Source organism: Engystomops pustulosus, chromosome 9 (assembly GCF_040894005.1).
Source record: "Engystomops pustulosus chromosome 9, aEngPut4.maternal, whole genome shotgun sequence".
In the NCBI taxonomy this organism is placed as follows: Eukaryota; Metazoa; Chordata; class Amphibia; order Anura; family Leptodactylidae; genus Engystomops; species Engystomops pustulosus.
The window spans coordinates 100,725,693-100,749,365 of record NC_092419.1 but is presented as its reverse complement, the minus strand read 5'-3'; the positions used below and the strand labels follow the sequence as shown (position 1 = coordinate 100,749,365).

The window sequence follows — 23,673 nt, the reverse complement described above, 5'->3', positions numbered from 1 at the left end:
ATGGAGCAGGACTCCCTGATAACACATGTGGAAGTGTTCTCCAAGTCCAAGATGTGAGTCACACAGAAGCGCCGTATATTGGAGCAAAACCCGCGATGAGTCATGTGTCACATGATGGATGGCTAATACCTGCTACCAGATGTGCTCGTGTAGATGAGTAATGGACACATTTTTCACAGTTTGTAGTGAGAACTGCAGAAAGTAGTGTATTCAGCTCAGAACATAACCAAGGGGCCATTGTTTCATCAATATTAGATCATGGTAAGTCCAGGTGTCGTAACACTTGAAGCTCTTGGATGGTGCTGGTTCTCCTTGTGGAGGGTCCTCATTTGTAGGTAGGTTCCCTGGAAGCCAATGGGAAGAGTACGGATTGACTGAGAGCTTTGAAGAAACACTTGGGGTAAAAAGTCTTCTTGATTCTCTGGGCACAGATTCACATCTGTGGGTTTCGCTTTGTTCTACATCTTGCTACTCAAGTTTTCATTTCACTTGCATCAAACCTGTTGTGCAGGTGAATTTGAAGGTACAGATGTCTACATTACATATTTCAAGGGACTTGGATTGACCTTTGTTGGACCACCAGTCACAAATGTGTGGTCCTCTGCATGAACATCTCACACACCCTTAAAGCCCCTGGATAGGTTTCTATCCTCCTTACACCTCCAAAGCCTGGGAGACTTTTGAATAACACCTTTTCAGCTCAGAAACCCTAAGAAACCCTCATCTCTCCCTAAGGTGCAGGCATCCTTTCACCAACAGATCCTTGCCAAAATTGCCAACCCCAAGTCACATTTGCTCAGTCCACCATAACACAATAATCATCGTTGAATGGAGATGTCAATGTTTTTGAACTTTGTGAACCTAAAAATCAAAGAACAGATCTCCAGTGAATAATAATACACATAACGTCAACCTTGTTCCAGATTTTAGTGTTCTCGGAACGATATAAAGAAGGAAAGAAATGTTGAACTCTGCCTAGTAATGAGCAATGGAAAGTTCTCCACACAATGACCTCACAGCCTAGTTATTTTCTCCAGGATACATGTGAATGTAGTAGTAGAGGCTTGAGTCTACCCATAGTATTAGAGCTCTGACATGAGGGCCCATCAGCCAGGACAGTGTACAGGGACCTCTCATCCTGCCTGGAGTTCAGGGCTCTGCAGACTACATTACACATCTGTTCCTAGGTTGCTCTGCCAAGGTGATGTCTCTTCTTGTTGACGAGTTTCTTAGATTCTTCCATTCACATTAATGGAATACTGACATTACAGCGACTTGTCAAGAGATGAAACAGAATGAAAATGACAAGACAAGTGTTAAGAAATTTTCCACGTCTAGATATGCTATGTAAATGGACCTAGAATGTTTTGGGGTTCTGGCATTGACCCATTTACCATCCATGTTACACTTGGGATGGGTTAACAAATTGCTTTGAGTTGCTCTTATAACTTTTTGCATTGTTGGACAGACACATAAATACGATTAATAAAATTATTATTCACTGCTTTGAGAAGTTGGGTTAAAACAAAAAGTTAGAAACCTTCTTTAAATCCAGACGGGTGAAGCCACCACTAGAGGGAGCTTCCTGCATACTACTTATACATTGAGTGTGTGCAGTAAACTCCTCAGCTGCTGCTGCTGGCACAGATTTGTGTATGAATAGATAATTAATGTGATGCTGAAGATGTAGCGACCAAACCCCTGCTCAGTGTCCTGCCAGCAGCGACTAGACAGGCAATGAAGATAATTTATGTAGGAGACACCCTCCAGCTTTATACCGTCGTATCGCATCACTTTCTACCTATAAATTGTCTTTCCATTCTAGTCCACGTCTGGTGTGATGTACATATAGGGGTCAGGTAACGTTCACACTGCTAAAGTTACAGGTTTAGGAGACATTTACTTGGAAACGCAGTAAATCCATAATGAAGTTTGGAAAAAGATGTGAAGGGGGAGAGGGATCTACTACCCGTTAGACCATACGGACTGTCCCCTCCTCTCCTGTATATACATAATACTGCATATACCGGGTGCTCAGTATTCACATTTCATGTTGCTGTGCCTTACACTCAGGCCATTAACCTTCTCCCTGGAACGTCGATATATCATGAAATGTTGTTAGAGATTGACTTCATCTGGCAGAGCCCGCTGCTGGGGATTATGTGGTTTTTACAGGTTTATTATCTGGTCTTGTGTGAAGGCTTGATGGTCAGCCAGGATATGTATAGCGACTCTCCGTCTGTATATTGAGCTGTTATAGAGATTAACACCTGATGCTTGTCCAGATCACATTTTTAATAGAACCTTGATTTTTCCAAGGAATTTTTGTGAGCGTGTAAGGTCCTGCTGGAGTCATACTTTATGCTACTCCTATAACCTATACTAAAGAGTTGTGCATATATATATATATATATATATATATATATATATATATATATATATATATATATATATATATATATATATACTCTTAAGATATTTTTCTGATAAATACTCTCATCTGTCCCTGATCCATTGGGGCTTGTAATATATAGTCTAAATTAAAGGGTTCTGTATAAAAACAAAGAGATTTATGCTGATCTATTAATTCTGAAGAGTCTGACAATACAAGGCTATGTGAAATAGGTTGGTACTTGAAGGTGATAACTTGACTATATTGTGTACATTACTGATCCTGTATTGTACTTACGGGCTGCAAATTCCAGAGGAAATATGTGTTGTAGTTAAATTAGGCTGTCGGAAAATAATGTTCCCAATACGTACATACACCACTGTGTGTAATAATACGTGTAGAAGTGCATTGTATCTCGTCATTCGGCTTAGGTAATGTGCTCCAGGCAGTAAAAAATGGAGAGTGGAAAGATTAGAGCAATAGCACATGAACTATGCAATTTGGGGGGGTTGAAGGCGACCAATTTACTCCAGAGCTGTACTCAATATTCTGCCAGTGGAGTGATTGTATTATACTGCAGAGCTACATTCATATTTCTGCTGTTTGTCAATGGAATTTTGGAGATATCAGCTGTGAACCTTGTAGAATTGTGAATGCAGCTCTGGACTATATAGTCCGTTGTTGAATTAGACACCCAAGTGAGTTTCTTTCTTCCCATAACCTAATAATGACTCCTGTAGCTCTGTGAAGTCTGTTGAGCTTTGAGAAGGCTGAGGAGCACAGAGCCCGGTTTGGAGGGCCTCCAGTAGGGTCTTTAAGTTCTTGTCTTACAAACACCTGCAAGGGTTTAGCTGGAACCGATGTACTCAAAGAAAGAGACATCCAATTAAAAAGGTCTCTGGAGTCGGGGCACCCAGGTGTGAGGCCATCTGTGTCTGCATGTATCTGCTACTGTGAAATCCCTGGAATTCTTCCCTCTATTACAGGACTTTGTATAGGATTCGTCCTGTGGGTTGTGTTGGCTCCTCCACCTCAGCAGCGAGGGGCATTTTCCTGGGCAGCGCTCGCTCCTGTGTGTAGGAATGTCCTCGCTATAATCTACAGTTTACAGAAGAGTTTATTTTGTCTGTCTTACTCCGAGACTCTCTCCCCTCTGAGCTGTGAATTATTTGACAAGTACCAGCTGTTACCCCTTGAACTTGACAACCTGATAATCCCTCCACTATATTCAGCGTCTATCTTAGGTTGTATTTTACTCTGCACCTATATAGGTTCCTCAAATTACTTTACATACGGTTTTCTTGTTTGGATAAATAATTTTAAATAGCGGTAGTAGATGTCTACCTAAAAAGACTGCAACCGTTAGGGCATTAGGATTTCCTGTGGTTCGATTCCGAGCATGTGCTCACTGCTCCACCAATCCAATCATGATGGATCAAAGTGCAAGCTGCCAGACACACAGCCACAGCCCTCCATATATTACACTGATATAGAGGGGGGGGGGGGCGCTGCTTCTTTGCACCATAAGATCACTGTACACATTTGCTCCCCCAGAGATCAAGGTAGAGGCAGACAGGTCAAATATTGCCCAAAAAGGCAACACAGACCACTCTGCTAAGGTTAGAGAGACAACCTGATGTACCGAGCCATATATGTTACTGAGCTGTATGTTCATTTCTTCTTCTTTAACAGTTACTAGCAGAAGCCATGTGATTATTGTTTCAGAATTTTGTGTGTTTATTAATGCTACGGTCATATGGGGCATTTACATTAAGTTTAGAAGCGCAATTCTCTGCTCGGCCTGATGGCATATACGTTTCCATTGGAAGGCCTGCAATTGGTAACGCACCTGGTGTTATGCGTGTGGAATCTGGAATTATTTTTAAGGTTTGCAACCTCTAGGTCAGTTATGGCGAACCTATGGCACAGGTGCCAGAGGCGGCACTCGGAGCCCTTTCTGTGGGCACCCTGGCCATCGCCCCAGCACATCAGACAGGACTCAAAGAATCTTCCTGCAGTTCCAAGCAACTTAAAAGATGCTGCTTTCAGTGATATTTTGATACCTACATCGCTACTTGGGACTGTAGGAAGAGGGAGAATGAGTAGACAGGGCTGAATTATCTGTGGAGGACCTCCTGCTGGCCCCACGATTCTCTGTGTACAGAGGGACACTGGAAAGAAGCTAAAATAATGTAAAATTTCCATTCCACTTTATACCGTGTTGGTGTCCTTAGGAGGCCAATATGATTCAAAGTTGTTGAAGAACAGCAAACTATAAGTTACTGCTTTAATTTTTGGTTGGCACCTTGCGATAAATAAGGGGGGTTTTGGGTTGCTTTTTGGGCACTCGGCCGCTAAAAGGTTCGCCATCGCTGCTCTAGGTTGTTAGTCATGTGTAAAGGTATAGTGTAACATTCACCGGGATTATTTAGGTTTATAGTTTGGCAGTGTTTGTTTTTTTCATTGTACAATTCACAACATTGTATATTTTTGCGGATTGTTGAAAACATTTAGTTCCAATCCCTAAACTTTCAGTTTTCAGTCCCTGTATTATATTGCAGTACTTTTTACCATAATATAAAACTTTTTTCTGTTTATATTCCATTCTTTTGTGTTAACATTTTCCTAAAAAAGTGTTTTTTTAACAGAAGTTGTATCAGTAGATCCTTCTATCAGTAGATCCTTGAGAAGTGTAGAAGGCTCTGGAGGGCCCGGTGCTCTTCTTTCTCCTTCCCTCTATACTTCCAGAACAGAGACATGTTTTTGTCCGGTAATAATTCCTCACATCCCGGCTGTGCCGCGCTGCTGCTGCATTCCACGTCTCGCTTTACATGTATAAATACCTGCTCCATAATTCAACGCTTGCCAAGTATTCCTCTTCAGATTCTTGATGCCTGGTTTGGGCACGCACTTCAACAAAGAACAACCTACCCCCAACCATGGCCGCAAACCCCCCTCCCCCCACCGCTTGGTCTCTTATCTCACATTGACTTTATGTAACTCCTCTGCTGAGAATTTTCTTTGATTTTTGCTGTTGTTTAGTTCTCTAGAAATGATTTGATATCATTTGATGGAGTCTACAAGTATCTGCTAGATGTTGGTGGGGAGTTTTGTGATATATCTATCATTAGGGGGAGGGGGGGAGGTCTTATTTGGACGCCCCAGGTAGTTTAAAAAAGAAATTCCTTGCTACTTCTTCCCCCATAGGATGTGCTTGTTTTTATATACCAGCTGTAAATAAGGACAGGATGCATATTTTCATCTCTAAATAAGGGCTCTCATTATAATGAAACAGAATACTGGGACACGTGTAATAGATTTAAAAAAGAATTTTTCCCTTGCTGTACAGTGGCTTGTATGTATAACAAAGCCTTACTGTACTACACTCCTAGTGTAATGCTGCTATAAGGAGCACACATAACCATAGCTACTATACAAGTGCTGCAAGACAAAGCACATAAATAATGGTATAAGAGCGTACATGTGAATAATTCTACCTTAGAGTACATGTAAATAATACCACCATACTGGTCACGATACTAGGGAGGCGCATACATGCACAGATCGCTACATACAATGGGTGCAGAAAGTATGTAGATTCCCTTAAAATTTTCACTAGCCAATTGGTAAGATCAAAAAGTTAAGGAAACCTACCACTTGAAGTGGCAGGTATAAGAGGGAACTACCGAGCACCAGGTCAGGGTGAGCTGGTGCTCGGTAGTTCCCTCTTATACCTGCCACTTCAAGTGGTAGGTTTCCTTTATTTTGTTGCTCAGTATTGTACACTCTGCACCACATCTTGTCAGAAAATAACAGAAATGTAGATATTTTTGCTAATTTTTATTAAACAAGAAATCCTGAAATATCATGTGGTCATAAGTATTGAGCCCCTTTACTTTGATGGTCACATTAAGCTTTCATGCTGTCCATTTCCCTCTGATCCTCCTTGTGATGGTTCTACTCCTTCATTGGAGTCCCGATTTGGACTTGATTAGGCAAGGCACACACCTGTCTATATAAAGACTCACAGCTCACGTCAAGAGTACATGAGAATCATGAGGTCTAAGGAACAGCCCGAGGAGTTAAGAGACAGAATTGTGGCAAGGGACTGATCTGGCCAAGGTTACAAAAGAATGAATGCAGCACTCAAGGTTCCTAAGAGCACAGTGGCCTCCATAATCCTTAAATGTAATGGATTGGAATGACCACAACTCTTCCTCAATCTGGCCATCCAGCAAAACTAAGCAGTCGTGGGAGAAGAGCTCTGGTGACAGAGGTAAAGAATAACCCAAGATCTCTGTGACTGATGCAGCAGGGAGATGGGAGAAAGTTCCACAAAGTCACCTATCACTGCAGCCTCCACCAGTCAGGTGGAAGCTTATCTTCAGTGCAAGACATATGAAAGCTGCATACAGTGTGCAAAACACATGAAGGATCCCAACGTTGGAGAAGACCAGGCGCTGCTCATCACCTGCCGAATCCAATCCCAGCAGTGACACATGGTGGTGGCAGCATCAGGCTATGGGGGCAGGGACAGGACCACTGACTGTAATGGAAGGAAAAACAAATGTGGCCACGTAGAGGGATATCCTGGATGAGAACCTCTTCCAGATGCTCTGGACCTCAGACTGGGCCGAACCTTCCAACAAGACAGTGACCCTAAGCATAAAGCTAATAAAATGGAGAGGCTTCAGAACATCTCTGTGACCAATCCTGACTGGCCCAGCCAGAGCCCAGACCTAAACCCAATTGAGCATCTCTGGAGAGACCCGAAAATGTCCTCCACCAACGTTCATCATCCAACCTGAGGGAACTGGGGAGGATCTGCAAGGAGGAGGCAGAGGAGTCCCAAATCCAGGGGGAGAAACTTGTAGCATCTTCCCAAGAAGACTCCTGGCTGCACCAGCTCCAAAGCTTCTACTCATCACTGAGCAAAGGGGCCGAATACTTACCACCAATGGCCGAATACTTATCACCGGGGGCCGAATACTTACCACCAATGGCCGAATACTTATCATCAATGGCCGAATACTTACATTTCAGTTTTTTTCTGTCACGATGGGGGCAGAGTGTATATTAATGGGCAACAAAAGTTTTATGATCTCACCATTTGGCTGCAATAAAACAAAAAATGAAAGGGGTCTGAAAACAATTCGTACCCTCTGTAACTTGTATGCCTTCTCACACAGTCTTATTATTTTCTACCTTTAGAACCCATTTGGTCTTGAGTTTGCTTTTCCGTCTTGCTTATAATTTATGGATAGCAGGGCAATCGGTTTTCTGCATGTATAGGGAGACAAGTAACCATCCTTAGAGCAGAAGACGCGGCTGGTAACATGGATGTCTTGTTGTAAGCCCCCGGCTCTAGTAAAACTTTGTTTACCCCGACACAGCTGCCGTCCCAGCACAGAAGTCATCCGTGAAACGTGTTTTTATGTAATCTCACCGCTTTATTACACTTGTCTGTGCCTTGATGTTCATTGATGGATGGAAGACGTCTGGGAAGTTAGAGGCTCGGGGTGACTCTCCCCTGACCAAAATATTTGTCACTACTGTCATTAAAATGACCTTGAGTACGTACATGATGACTGACAGATGAGAAGTATCTGCATTCGCTGACTTCCAGTCAGATGTTACTTCTTACAAATCTGCATTGATACAGAAAATGATATATTGTATAATTACACACACTACTTTCTCAGGACAATGTCGTGGTTGTCGTATCTGGTTGTCATACTGATAACCTTAATATAAAACCTCGGCAGATCAGGCTTCCTTCTGTAACCCCACTGATTGGCCATTGAGGATTGCTCCCAGCTAGATGTTTTCCCTGCAGGAGAAACGTTGTATTACATGCTTGACAGAGAGTGTCTGTATGTGTAATACCTGAGCATCTATGTAGGTAGTTAGATGGTCAGATTCATGAGAGAAGGTCCCAAGCATCTCTCTTACATTGACATGAACTACAAGAAACATATGGAAAACTTATTTTCGGGTTAGACTGGAACTCCAGGAATTGTCGGTGACTGAATCCGGTTCTCTTTCCTCTCAATTATGTTGCAAGTTTTATGCCAGGTAAAGTGGCTCCAAAGTTGAGCCACCATTTATTCCTACTTCTCTTCCCTGCGATGCATTAGGTTTATAGAAATACACAAATTCCTTTGATATCGCAGAGGTTCCAGACGGCGTCGCACTAATGTCCCCCCAGCTCCTCCGCCTGGATATAGGGTTTCATGTAGCGCTAAGAGACAGATGACCGACACCGGACTCCTCTGATCACTGCTTCCAGGTTTATAGATTTCATGTTTTCATATATGTCTCCTCGGGTGTTGTGTGGTACATTGTGTGTGCACCTACTGGTGTAGTGCGGAGCGATCCCCTGCCCTGGCCCTCCTTATCACCGGCAGTGCAGTGTTACACCGCCGACTATCCCATCACACAGCGCAGGACAATATGGATCATTCATGATCATCCAGCGTTTCACCTTAAATACATATAATTGAAGCCATCGTCAGCGGTGTGGAACAGCTACAAAGAATTAGAAGTTTTACTTTATTTTGGTCATTTGCGTTCGGCCCAATCATTAACAGGGGGATTGTTCGGCTGCACTTATTTCTCCCCCTTTAATTAACCTCTTCAGTAATGTATTTATAGATAGCTATAATATAAAAGGGGCCGCCATAACCAGGGAAGACTATACAGAGGCTCTGTGTAACTTGCAGTGCTCCTCGTACCTACCAGTCACTACTTAGAGATTAAATAGTTCTATCCGTCTATTCTGACATCAGTATCTCCACTGTAGACAATAGGATCAGACGCTGTAGCTCAGAGGAGTCAAAAAATAGGGACCTTGTTTTCCATGCATAAATAGGTTTCATGCCAAGGGATATTATATGTACAGAAATGGCCAAGCATTAACGTAATGATATTGGTCAAAGGTCAATTCTTATTAACCATCTATAGAAGAAGTTAATAAACATCTGATTTCTAGTATTACCGTATTTTTCAGACTATGAGGCAAATACACAAAAAATCCTTTGATTTTCTCAGAAATCAAAGGTGCGCCTTATAGTCCGGTGCGTCTTATATATGAACTGCACTTACAGACAACAACTGCCTTAAACTGTGCATAGGTCTGCCACCTGCTGGTCATTCATCCTTATAATCCGGTGCGCCTTATATATGAACCTAGACATTTTAGCTCTCTGAGCTGCTGGTTGGAGACCCATCCCCTTCCCATAGACGTCTATGTTACCTGACTCCTTAGTGAGCTCCTCTCTGTTTTGTTGACATGAATCATCTGAGATTCCAAGTGGCTCGGCGTCCACATGTCAGCAGTGGCTCGGCGTCCACGTGTCAGCAGTGGCTCGGCGTCCACGTGTCAGCAGTGGCTCGGCGTCCATGTGTCAGCAGTCCAGTTTGTTGTGAAGTGTATTACCCTCTTATTGCCACCTCCTTGTAGGTTTTACTATACTTTATTACAGGGTAAAGAAGAAGGATCTGTGCTTTCTGGCTAATTACGGCTAACACGCCATTCTTTGTCCCTGAAATGAACCATTAAACCAGGACCAGTTAGAAACCAGTTGTTTGTTTTACAAGTTGCGGGCGAGCGACGTCTGATTCTCCAGCTGCTGCTTTTGGGGGTTTTTTGGCTCAAGGGAACTAATCAACTAAAGAGTCGCTGTTCCCATTGTCTCAAATCAACGTATAAGAAGCTGCCCCAAAAATACTTTGGTAAATCCACCACTGGTTTTGTGTGACGTTGGAGATCAGTACAACAGGCTGAGCAGTGGGGAACACGATTAGGGTAACGTCAGTGAATGGATTTGTCATTTCCACTTAACATAAAATTCTCATTGATTAGAGTTCATACTTAAAGGGAAACATGCGGCCACTTCTTTTTTATGTGCAACCTTTGGCATGTTAAAAGACATTGCCAAAACTATTGCTGCTATGTTGAATTATCCGGATCAATTATTCTTGCTCTTTTTCCAGCTTTTTCACACCTCTGCTTCACTTTGACGCAACTATAGCTCCATCATTGCATCAGTCTCTATGCACTAGCCTAAAGTGGTCTGGGTGACAGGACCCTCTATGAACAATCATTGGCCCCTTTTAGCCACATGATGTCACTTGCGATTTCTCAAGGTCTGAGTAAGCGAAGTCCATAATAAGTCCCACGACCCCTGGCACCCAGCCACATCGGAAGTGCTGAAGACAGGAGGCAGGATTCCTGGTTATCTCCTTTAATGGGGAATATCTGGGGTTGACTTGGGCAACCAACCTTTAGCAGTTTTCTCACAGTACCCTCTATGAACAATTTTGGCGCACGCGATTGGATTGTGGCGCATCGGCGCTGGCATGCACGCGACGGAAATCGTGGGGCGTGGCCGACGAAAACCCGACAGATTCGGAAAAACCGCCGCATTTAAAAAAAATTAATCTGTTGCGGAGCTTGCACTTACCTTCACTCAGCCCGAGCCGGTGAACTCCAGTGCGTGCCGATGCTTTTCAGCCCAGCAGCGCCACCTGGTGGACGGCGGAGGAACTACCTTAATGAATCCCGACCGGACCCGAATTCAGCGCAGAGAACGCGTCGCTGGATCGCGAATGGACCGGGTAAGTAAATCTGCCCCAATGGGTCCACATTGGTCCATTAAGGATGTCTACTACGGGAGTTTTACGAACAGTTAATATCTGTGCCCCCCGCTGCCCGGCTTCACCCCCTGCCCATCTTCTGCCCGCGCTTTGCCTCCTACCCGTCTGCAGCAGGTGGTTGACTTGGCGGTCTGCCTTCTCGCTGCACAACCTTTGCTTTATTGCTTCTGGGCTAGTGGGGTTGCCTATATTTTTCATTTTTGGATACGAAATATTTGATTGTCAGATCCATATCTTATTAAATTCATAGACCACCCTCTAACCTGTCATTTCCTGTTAAAACCATTCTGAGTAATCCCTTCACCTGCCGCACAATCCATTTCTCAAGTGTCCGCACTCCAGGAGGATTTGAGAGCATTCATGGTTTATCTGTTTTCCACCTTTCAAGCGTTATTTCATACATCTCCTGGACTGTTAGTATCCTGTTGGGACAATATGGGAAGACCCCTGAAGTTTGTGATGTGTTGATCTTCCTGGAATTTTTTTACAGTCTGTCATCAGCTCTTGAACTATAAATCTGCTTGAACCCCCTTAGGTATTTGGTGAAGAAGTTGTGGGATTTATACTTGAGAAGATGTTGGACTTCCTAGATAAATCTTGGAAGAAACTGATTCAGACCATGAAATGAGAAATTTTTTGTTGCAGAAACCAGGACAAGTGTTCCCCCAGTGCCCACAGAGCATAGTACATACACTGCCAAAGTGTTTTTGTATTAAAAAATAGGTTTTACTGAAAAAAAGATATGTTATATTGTACCTTTCATTAGCATCTGCTGTGTGACTAGGCAGTTGCCAATTGGGAGGGGCTGGAAATGAGCAGCCCCCCCCCCACCCTTGGGAAACTGCTTCTCCGTGTGCCCTTTTCAAATATATGAATAACTTCCCACACTCGGGATTGGCTGTAGAGGAGCAGGGGGCGTCGCTAAGCCAAGTGATGGATGTTTTCATATATTTGAAAAGGTCACATGGAGGAGCTGTTTCCCAAGGGTGGGGGGGGGGGCTGCTCCTTTCCAGCCCCTCCCAGTGGACGAGTGCCTAGTCACACAGCAGATGCTAATGAAAAGTACAATATAACAGTTATACAAAAACAGTGTTATACAAAAACACTTTGGCAGTGTATGTACTATGCTCTGTGGGGACTGGGGGAGTTCTAAAAATGGGTCTCCTGGTGACAGGTTCCCTTTAAGTCGGAGACACAACTAGTGATTAAGAGTGGTAAAATTGCTGCTAAGATATCGTGAAGGGTAGTCAGAAAACCACCCAAGGCTCCCACCTTCCTCTAATATTAAAGTAATACTCTCACGGTACCCATATAGGACTTACAAGAAAGTTGTGTTCATCGTAACTAAAACCTATACGGCCTCAGAATAACTTTAGCTTATACTTTTATAGACCAATATTGGTGATGGATAATGGGGGCACCAGTCAGTTTGACCTTGGGCATTAAAAGATTTTCTCCTGACACCAAACAATTGTAGCGTTTTTAATGGATGCAGGAGACTGTAGAAGAACACATTGCTCAGATATGTAGCAGTAATAAGTTCTGTCCATCCAGGGGATTAGGTCTCGCCGAGTGTGTGCTTTGTTGTGAAGAGGTTTGTTACTTTAGCCATAATTGTTAATGGGAACACCCAACATCACGCCCCATCAGTTTCTTTTCAGTGTGCATGCTTTATCTGCAGCAGCTAAGACCACAGACTTTACATATCGTCCTGGTCACTGTCAAGGTCTGATGACCTTCATCCACTGGCTTCAGTGCAGCGACATTTCAGATGTATTTTGCGAATATTAAGGCCATAGACGGCCGTGTTCAGCCAATACTTCCGTCACCAGGCAGTATACAGAAAGTCTTATTTACGTTTCTACGTTGGGTTTTAAGTCCTTGAATTGAACCATTTCGCTCCCAACATCTGACATTAGGTACAAGCCTGGATTCTGTAAACTATTAGATAGTCCACTCGGTTCTTCCAAGGTCACTGGGTTCAGCTAACGATGTAAAGAAATTGCCATTCCTGCCAACGTATGTAAACCTGGCGGCACGGAGAAGCTATATTTACTAGAGCCTATCTCTACTTGGAACAGAGGATCAGGCATGTTGAATATAAAACCACCCAATCCTTCCCTTACCCATCTGATATGAAGGAGGACAGAGTAAGAGTTGGGACTCCCTATGCACAGTCCAATCAATATGTATGGGCACTTTTTATATCCAGTATCCATCTTCATTTGGTGAAGATCCCCAGAGATTGGACTTTCTCTGATCCAATGTGTACTCCAGGGAAATAATATTTTTGAAAACGGCCTTTCATTACCAGATTACAGCCTGTAAGAAGTATCTAGATGCTTGTGGTCTCCTTTAAATACCGTGGCTGCAGATAGCGGTTCATAGCAGGACACCAGTCTGCTGTCTCCCCTTTCCCAGGCTATAAATGGTTTAGCATGCTTTCTGTAATCTATTATTACAATAATAAAAAAAATGATCATTTTTCTGTCATGTCTACATGCGGTTCTCTTGAATCTACAGTCTGGTCGTACAACTGCCAAGAAATCTGCTGACTTAAGCAAATTTATTGTGCCTTTGTTTTTACTGTACTGGCGTAATCGAGTTAAAACTCCCCACTTCAGCCATATTGCTGTCACTGACACTTTCTCAGAAAACAGGAATGTTTTTACCATTATCCCCTTTTCTTTTTTTATTCCCCTCCCTCACAAGCAGCGGCTCAGGAGACCATATCAAAGGATGGAGACGAGGAACGGTCTGTTCAGATGGCTTCCTCCAGTCATCATCACTCACTCTAATGAATGGTCTCCTCCTAAGCCTGGAGGTTCAGGGTACTGTAGTTTTTGTTGGAACAAAGGACCCTAAAACTTATTATCCAAATTTGTTATTATTTGTGCTTTAGTTTTGCTGTTTATTGCATTTCCTTTCTACAGTTGACCTTTTACATGAACAAAGATTTACATTTTTTTTTTTTGGAAAACTTGTGCCCATAGTAGACATCCTTAGTGCGACTAATGTAGACCCATTAGGGCTTATTTATTAAGGGTCCACGGCCGCACTTTCTTTGGATTTTCCGACATCTTCGGTGATTGCGCGGCTGTGACAGGTATTTAGCAGGGGATCGTGTGACACAAGTCGGGGGGCGGGCCCTCGGACGATCCGACTGATAGCGGGATTTAAGATTCAAATTGTGTCGCAAGATAACGCACTCACATGCACCAGGAAGAAGAAGGTGAACTTCGTTGGACCTGAGTGGGGAAGCGACACATGCAGGATCTCGGGCGCACGAGCTTAGTGAATCGCAACACAGTGCGTTATCGTCGGTAAATGCACTTTCTGTGAACTCCTCCAGACGGGTAAGTAAATGGGCCCCATTGTGTCACTAGATGGGGGAAAACTCAGACTTGTTGGTTACCTAAGTAAACCCCAGGTATTCCCCATTAATGGAGTTCCAGTCTTCTGCATTTCCATCAGCTTACGTCGGCTGGTGTGCCAGGAGTTAAGGAAATGGCTATGGCAAATTAATTGCTTACTCAGACCACGGGACATCACAAGTAACATCCTGTGGCTGATGATGGTTCATAGAGGGTACCGTGACCCAGGCCTCTTTAGGCTGGTGCCAAAAGACAAAGATTGGTGCGTTGATGGAGCCAGAGTTGGGTAAGTACACTTTCATTTTTATTGTCATTTTTATTTGGAAAACCCCTTCATGGCATGTAGGCTTTGGGAACCATCGGTTATCTATAAGTATTCAACGTTTAGAAGCCATGTTACCAGGAAGGTCTAGTGCTACTTATGTGGTAGGGTGGACAAAAGACATTTTAGCATTGGTGTCCTTTACCCTGCAATAGATTGCTGTGCTCCAGCTACAGGAACGAGCTGGTAGATAAAGAACTCAAATATTCATCTGTTACCTGTAATAGTCTGATAAACTTTATATATGTAGATATTGAACCTGAACCTGGTGTCTCGTATACAGGGCAGGTTTGGCTAGAAGGGACTAGAGGTTATTGATGTGATCTTCACAATGAAATAATGACATGATGGATGATGGAGAAAGCTCATACACAGACTAGAACAGGCTGGTACCTGGTTACATGTCTCATCACTCCTCAGGCATCCACTGTCTGTGCACACAAAACTGTAATCCCTCAACAACACCCAGGACGACTTCTCACATCTCTTACAGAATTTCTTGGAAATCCGAGCTGTCAATCACTTTGATGTAGCAGAGCTGTCGTCTCATAGCATAACTTCTCAGTGACTATAATGTCTGGTGCCAAACACCTTCATGAAACTTTTATCAACTAGAAACCAACTCTTTGACCTTCTTCCTGGATGACACAGGGATGGTTTTTGGGTTTGGTGAATAAACAGTGCCCACAGAAGTCAATGGATGTCTTTGTATTTTAGTGACTGCCCATAGATCCGACCATCCTTGGATAATCTGCTAAATTTGATGCGGATGTTACATGATGGCCAACTTTTCTTTGTTTTTTTTTAGCTAAAAAATGTAAAAGACGTCAAGGGTAGAAAAGCTATTATGGGTCTGAGGCTGTCAATGTATTCATGACATCATTTTGTCCTTGTTTATGCTTCTATTCGGATGCTTTCTGGTGGCTACACGACCTTTCCAATGATGAGTAAACAAGATGATCTTCTCCTCCCCAGGGAGATGGATCCTGGGGCATTTTCTGTGAAATCTCTATGGATTTGCCTAGATAAAAACAGCTGGATTCTATTGGAAGGAGACAAGGAAAACAAACAAACCCAATAATTCCCTAAACTGTTTACATAAGGGAAAATCCTGTCTCCATACTTGTCCACTTTTAATTGCTGTGTTGGCCTTCTCGCAGGATTAGAAGATGAACCCTCAGCATATGGTGTCATTTTAGCTGTGCGCCCGCTCGTCACTCAGACACTGACACAATACGGATAGAAACAGTTGTATTCTATGGAGGACAATGACACATTGACAAATAAGACCCTGGGAATTAAGGGTTAATTAATTTTTTGTTCTGGAGAGAGAAATCGGAGCTGAGCTGCAATACCATACGGAACCTGAGGACGGATGTTCTGCTGTTTCTCTCCAATTCTCAACGTTTTGGCTACAGTACCCAAAATGATAGGTGCTAATGATCTGCTGATATCACCTACTGTTGCCCCTGCCCCGGTATTATATGTTACCGTTCAATTGAATAGTCAACTTTTGCTAAATCCTCCATAAGTTGGAGGCACTGACCAAATTTATAGCTGGGGGAACCAAGTTGTTGTAAAAGGTCAGAGGAAAGCCAGGGTAAGCCAGCTCTTTCCTATTCAGGGCCACTGCAGGAGATATTTAGCATAACATGTTGGTCTTAGAGATGAATGGCCTTCCATGCAATGGATAAAGTCCACCAGAATTGGAACCTTCTCTCTGTTCTTGCTCCTTGAGGAGGATCCAAATATGAAAGTATATATTTCCATACCATCACAAAGCCCTAATAGGTGTAAAACCTATTGTAGACATCGGGATTTTCTTCTGAACGTCTCCCAAAATCTCCCAGTGACAAGCTGTAAATGTAAATTATGTCCATGAAGGTGATGACCTCTCGGTGATACATAATCCTATCCCTTTTATTAGTCACCACTAACTACTTTATGTTAAGAGAGGAAAAATGTAACCTCTGACTGCTGAGATCAGGTTTGCCTCGGAGGAGGGGTGGTGGGGTCTCAGCCTTCATGTCCGTGCAGGAGCAGATCCAAGACTTCACAGTGGTGGCCAAACCACAAGACTGCCGGGGTATATTCTGACTCGTAACTAACCTCCTGAAAACAGAGTGTCTGGTTTTTGGAGCTTTTCTTTCCACAGGATAATGTCTAATTGATAAGTTATTTGTGTGTGTGTGTTTTTTTTTTTCTTTTTGTGCTCAAAAAAGTTTCCGAAATTATAGGAAAATCTGCGTTGTGCATGTGGTTATTGTGTTTTACACAGATCAGCAAAATTGGCTATGAAAATATAGTGAACTTTTCAACTACGTTTATGGGGGGGAAATGGAAAATGAAGAGCACCTGTAAAAATGATAGATTGCAGAATCGGCCCACATCACACGTGTTCTGGGGTGGTGTCACGTGGGGGGCAACTAGCCAGTGGGCTCATGTTCAATGTCGTCATAGCGCGTCTTCTCGTAAAGGAGTTGTGCTGTTTGTTTGGCTGGTGATGGATCTCTACGAGCTTGGCTTGGCCCATAAACTTCTTAGTTTCTTTAAGGAAGACTTGTGTAATCTTAATGAGAGTTCCTACTTAACTGGATCAGGTTCATCTTACACCATTTATTGTATAGAAACCAATAAATGTCAAGGAGGAGACGTAGAGCCATTTAATTCTGAGCGGATAAACCTGTTTTGACAAGTGTTGGGATGTCAGATTGGAGATGTTAATTATCCATAAGGAATGGTTGGTGCTGGATGATGGCTGCAGTTTGGATAATAGAGACTGTAGAAACATTATTACTTGGGACAGTAAAGAAAGCTTTATATACATTATAGAGTCACCCATAGATAAAAGATGAAGCATGATGCAGTTTCTACTTTTCTACTGCCAGCTGATCATATTGCTCCAGTTTCGGGCCTGAGTCCATGAGAGAGGCTCTAACGTATATACACTTGTAATTACATCATAAGTTTTCCAGTTACACACAATACATATCTTATTATCTTATTTGACCGTGTTGTGGTCAAATTCTGGAGATGCCGTTTTTTTAAGCAGCAATCTGGGTGTATATGGAGTCGAAGGGATCCCATGGTCTTCACCCTTCCTCATGGTGGAGGATTCCCAGGTCGGTCTCCAGATTGGTGGTATTTGTGCTTATGTGGTAGTGCCAGCATGAGTTAAAGCCATTAAACACGACAGTAGGGTAGTCAGGAATAAAGCAAAGGGTTAGAACCAGGGGGAGCATAGCAGGTACCAATCCAAAGTACAAAGCTGAATAAAAAATAATAGAATAGGGATTAAGAGTGAGCAGGGAAGACATTGGGGCAGATTTACTTACCCGGTCCTGTCTCGCTCCAGCGGCGTGTTCTCCTATGCCGATTTGGGTTCTGCCACGATGCACTAAGGTCGTGCGCCCGATGTCCATTAGGTGTCGCTGCTTCGCTGAAGTCCGCCGGAATTCACCACCTCCGTCTCGGTGTATGTGAGTGATATTTTTGCGACATTATTATTTTTTTTTTTTCAAATTCTGTGGATTTTCCGAATCTGTGGTTTTTCCACGAGTTCTGTTGTGTGAAAGCCGGTGCAGATGCACCACAATTCAATCTCGTGTGCCAAAATCCCGGGGCAATTCGGCGCAAATCGTAAAAATTGGGGAAACCCGGCGGAAAAACGTGATTCGGACCCTTCGTAAATGTGCCCCATTGTTTGCTGATTCAAGGAAAACTCTGATCTTGGACATACATCCACATCTGAGACCCACATCTATGCCATGAATGTGATACCCAGAGGGATGTATGCGCAGCTCTCTTCATTCACTTCTACGGGACTTGTGAGGCCTCCCCTGCTTCATTCCATCATACGTCATATTATTTAATTAGGTCAATGGTCCCGGGGTCATCTGAACCCATCATTTGCCAGGAGTAAACAACAGCAGTGTCTGGTGTAGGGGGCACAGTGCCAGGAATGGGAGCAGTAAAAGAAGGCAGGAACTTCACCTGAGCTCTGTAACAAATAGGTTGTGTGAATGTGAATTACGTCTAGGAATAGGACCCGTGCAGCATGGACCCTTAGTGGCAATTTATTTACTATGGTGCTGAAAACTGGTCAGAGGTCCAAATGGTGTAAAATTGTACTTGGTCGTACTTGTTGAGCTTATTAATCAACTTTTACAGAAACCGATCAAATCGTGTAAACTATCCGCATCTTGTATTGCAGCTTATTCCAGCTTCCGTGGTGAATAATAACTACACGTTTCTCAGTCCGGAGCCGAGCTTTTCCACCTTTTCTAAGCCAAATGAAAGTGTACAGTAGTTCTCAGCTGCAGGGTTCTCACCATGTCTGTAATACAAGTCCTTCAGCTTTCAGAAATAGTTTGTCTTGACATTCTGATTTCTAGAACCTTCAGAAGAAAGATGTAGTCTATGAGGAGTTAGCTTGGGATAGGAGCGATCGGATGGACGGAAAAAGATTTGACTGTAAAAGCAGCTGCCCGTGAGATCATCGCTTGGACCACATCCTAGTGGCTTCGGATGTTGGATGAGGATTTTCTGCACAGTAGCACATTTTACTGGGCAGAATTGGAAATTTTTAAGTCTCCCAATGTTTTCTTTGGCTTCTCGGGACAGTCCCATCCTGCCCCTGTCAAGGTGCTTCTGAAACAGGGCATATCCGGAGATTCTCCACCGCTCCCCCTCGGTTGGTGGAAATTGGTTATTTTGTCAAATCTGGACTTTTAACTGCAGACCATTAATTTTTTTTCTCTTGAGTAGAGACATAGATGTAAAAACGTAAAGTATAAGGCATCAGTTTTATGCTCTGTCTGCCTCCTTGTGTAAGGTCAGGCTCTTCAGACGGTGATTATATATCATATAGCGCCCGAGGTTTTATTCCAATGTCTGTCAGCAGTTTCCAGTCATGAACACTAAAAAACGCTTTTACTTCATGTCGTTCACAGAAGGCAATCATACAAATGAGCTCCTTTGTGTTAATACGCTGAGATCACAGATTTAGGCTCATTACACAGAGTCACACAGTGATCACCGTGAGCCCGGCACGTCATGGCGACTCATGGAATCACAGATATTAAAGATGTCGGATATTTACAGACTTGGCTCGCGGAGAAGTCTTTAGGTCACCAAGGGGAACAATGAAAGCTCAAAATGTAATATAGCGTGGATCTACTCCTCACTGTTACCTGCTGTGCAGCTACTTGAAGGATCCATTGCCAAATTATGGACTAATTCTACACATCTACAGACTGGTTTGGACCAATAGATGGTCCCGAGACATAAAATCAGCCCTATTCATTCCTATAACTAAGCCAATTCTTCTGTTCCCTATTATTTTATTATAATATATTAATTATATTAGTACTTCTTATTTATATTCCACACTCTTGTAGGGATTCAGTGAAATCTAACTGGGACAGAGATATTTCAGAAAATATGCAATTCGAATGGTCACATTTTCAATCCTAACTATGACAGATAGTAATTGTTACGTATATGTTGGGGGGCAATATTTCATACTTGTAATGTTAAGTATGTGACAACTTTTAGACTAGGTTTGTTCAAGTGTGTTCAAAATTTTAGGAATTGGAAAAGAAAACCTAAACCTAAAGGGGGTTTCCAACTACCGATGTTTATTCCAAATCTTACAGGATCTGGGTTAACTAGTTGCTTCAGGTCAGACTGCTAGGACCTCCAGCAGGGGCCTGTTAGTGGGGTTTAAAGGGTTTGAGCTTATTTTATGGTTAATTAATCTGTATTTCAGAAAAAAGATAGTCATAGGATCCACTACGAGATCTACCAGTCACCAGCGCGTGCAACAGGTTGTTGTAATGTTCCTCCGCAGAATCCATTTCATGCTGTGTGCACGTTATACTGGCAGAAATCTGATTATTACTGGAACTAAGAAGCTTTTTTGGGAGTTCCTTCCACTATAAGGGAAATGGTTAGTTATGAATCAGACTTTTCCATAACACCAGTGTCGGCAGAAGAAAGCTCAGTCTGCTCCCCGGAGGCTCTGCACAGTCACCGAATTTGTGTAGCCAATAAACAAGCTGGTTGCTAAACAGCAGGATAAGCAAAATGTTACTTGCAGTGGGCATCTAATTTACCGCGGGTTTAATTATCCATACCAATGCCATAAATCACAGTTATTGAAGCGATTAAGGAAATGAGCAGCAAATTAGATTTAGAGGCACTTAGTGTAGTCCTAAGTAGCACAAGTCTATTTCACGATGAGTTATGGAGCCGTGTTGGGCCGCTGGCACTCCTGATGCCAGGGTAAAGTTTAGGCCTTGGTTCATTAGCTTGGTTACTTTACGCATGCCCGATTGTTGACAGAAGAGAAACAAACTTTAGAGTCGTTGATTTGAGCAAATTCCTTAAGGCCAAGTTTAAGAAAATGTGGTTTGTTTTTAGTAAAAAGTCGAAGCCAGGGAGTGTAAGAGTATGAGGGTAAGACATCCTGCGCTCTGAGCGGCATAGAAAGTTCTCCAGTCTTCCCATGCCAAGCTCAGGAATGTTAGATTTTGCTGTGTAATCCTGCTGAGGTCCTGCCGTGTACTCGGTGTCCTTGTTACAGTGCTTATTGTCCTCATCTTACTCTTGCCTCCTCCTGTTGTCGAGACCTTGGCAGTCCGCGATGTATTTTGGGTCGTCGTTGGTTGGTTAAGCACAGGGTGAACCTTGGCAGCCTCGCGTGGATTGCATTAGGAATTTTTCTTTTCTTATTAATGAGTTTTGTGGAATATGAACAAACAATCATAGACAGCTGTGGTCTAAAAAATACAATCCCAGAGCCATTGTGTTCATGTTAGTACTTGGTTAGGTATAATGAGGTGCACACAAAGGAGGCTGTTATGTCAACTAGTAAAGGCAAGTTCACACGTAATGGAAAATGTGCAGCAGAATACAGCAGATGACGTTTGATGAATTTTGTTAATTGACCAGGTCAGTTTTTGTACCAGACAACCAAGTCTACGGCATGAATTTAATGGCCCAAACAGAACGCAGCATGTTGGTTCAGTTCAGCTGTTTCGGGTTCAGGCCAATGTTTACTCTATGGCCTGAGAACAGCACAAGCCTGTGTGCAGGAGGCCTTTACAATGGATTTGTGGTCCGTTTTTGTGGTCCGTTTGTCAAGATCACGCATCGGCTTTGGCTCTGATCTACTCCAACCATCCATATATTCTTCTAATTCCAATGTCACTGATCACGGAAAACCACTTCATCAGACAATCATCCCCTGTAAGCTGGATCACTGCTGTGTCTCCCATGTTACATGGGTTATTAATGGTGAGTCATGTATCCTCATTTTCCAAAAAATATTTGACTGAAAATCCCTGCTAAGAGCTGAAGCTTTGGACAAAACCACAATACCCCGAATGGTCATGCTGGAAAGATAGGGATGGGTCTCTGCAGCTTTCTCAAGAATATCATATTGCAGGGATAATCATTTTTATGTTCAGGGCTGTAATCATGTATGGGAACACTCAGATGAGATCCTTAGGGCATCGCTCATATATGATTATTATTATACGGTTATTTTTATGAGTCGTAGAAGATGTTTGAGCTGCTTCAGCACCAGAACCTTGTTGTTTCCAAGACAGGGAGGGAAAACGTATGGAAAGTCAAGTTTGGTGTCCAGGTTGGCGTGTGCAACACAATCTGTGCCATGGTCGTAGGCTGCGCGTGCCCCGTCCTGCCCGTGGCTGCTTCATACACACATTGTTAGAACTAGTTTCCATTCATTCTTTTAACAGTAACTTACAGAAAAAAAATTCTAGTAAAGAGGACTTTTAGACTGCACATATATCTGCCAGGCTCTCTGTCGTTGGGCCTATCTACAGTATTTAAAGTCTATTCCTTTCAAAATGTGACTCCCAAGCCGATCTGACAGCCCTAGGTCCTGCTACTAACACGTCATGAAAGGGTTATTCAGGGATTTCAATACAGGCAGTCCCCGGGTTACGTACAGGATAGGTTCTGTAGGTTTGTTGAATTTGTATGCAAGTTGGGAAGGTATACTTTATGATTGTAGCTCCAGGCAAATTTTTTTGGGTCTGTATGACTATTGGATTTTAAAAATGTTGGGTCGTCATAAGAACCAGGATTAACAATAAATCTTAATTGCAGACACCTCTGATAACTGTTATACCTGTTTATTGCAGCCTAGGGCTAAAGTACAGTAAATTACCAAAATCCTGAGGTCCGTGTATAACTAGGGGTCGTCTGTAAATTGGGTGTTGGGGGACCGCCTGTACTGATCGCCTTATTTTATGATATGTCATCAATATCACTTTGAGGCAGGTGATATGGCCTCTTCACTGCTTACCAAGCACCTAACATTGTACAGTGTCTGTGCCTAGTATTGTAGCTCTGCCTTAGGAAATAGAAGCGGCACTTGCTGAAGGGCCAAAACTGCTTCAAGCAGCTGATAGGGGACAGCCCCTATACATGAGATGTAGAATTACATGGTGTCCATACTCAGTCCTTCAAACCAAGAAGAGAGAAGTCCAAACCTGATCCGCTCTTTTAATATGGAGAGTCTGTCTATAGGACCAAAGTAACTGGGTGTCCCGCAACAAAATGCAGGGGGACAGGCACCTGTATCTTCACGGAAAAACAATAGGAATAGTTCCAGCAGTGTCCTGCGTGATTATGGTGGTGAACTATTCCTATTGTTTTCCAATACGGAATAGGAATCCATCCTACATAGCACCTCCCCAACCTGGCCCATGGGTGGAAAGGCTACCTGAGATATCATTGAGACATACCCATATGACATCAGCCATATAGGACAGGGTTGTCTTCATGCTCCCTGTAGTGGTGATCATATGAAGCTAAGCAGCGAGGGATTTGCAGTTCTGTTGTAGATACAGTATGATAACTGAAGATTGGATCTTTGAGGCTAAAGCGTATTA

General features: G+C 43.0%; 1 protein-coding gene and 1 long non-coding RNA gene across 9 annotated transcripts in view; one reads left to right on the top strand and one right to left on the bottom strand.

Moving 5' to 3' along the window:
- RALGPS1 (Ral GEF with PH domain and SH3 binding motif 1) overlaps positions 1 to 23,673 on the top strand; it is a 254,050-nt gene that overhangs the window by 154,591 nt on the left and 75,786 nt on the right. The gene's annotated exons all lie outside the window — the stretch shown is intronic.
- LOC140077529 (uncharacterized) overlaps positions 1 to 23,673 on the bottom strand; it is a 72,825-nt gene that overhangs the window by 702 nt on the left and 48,450 nt on the right. The gene's annotated exons all lie outside the window — the stretch shown is intronic.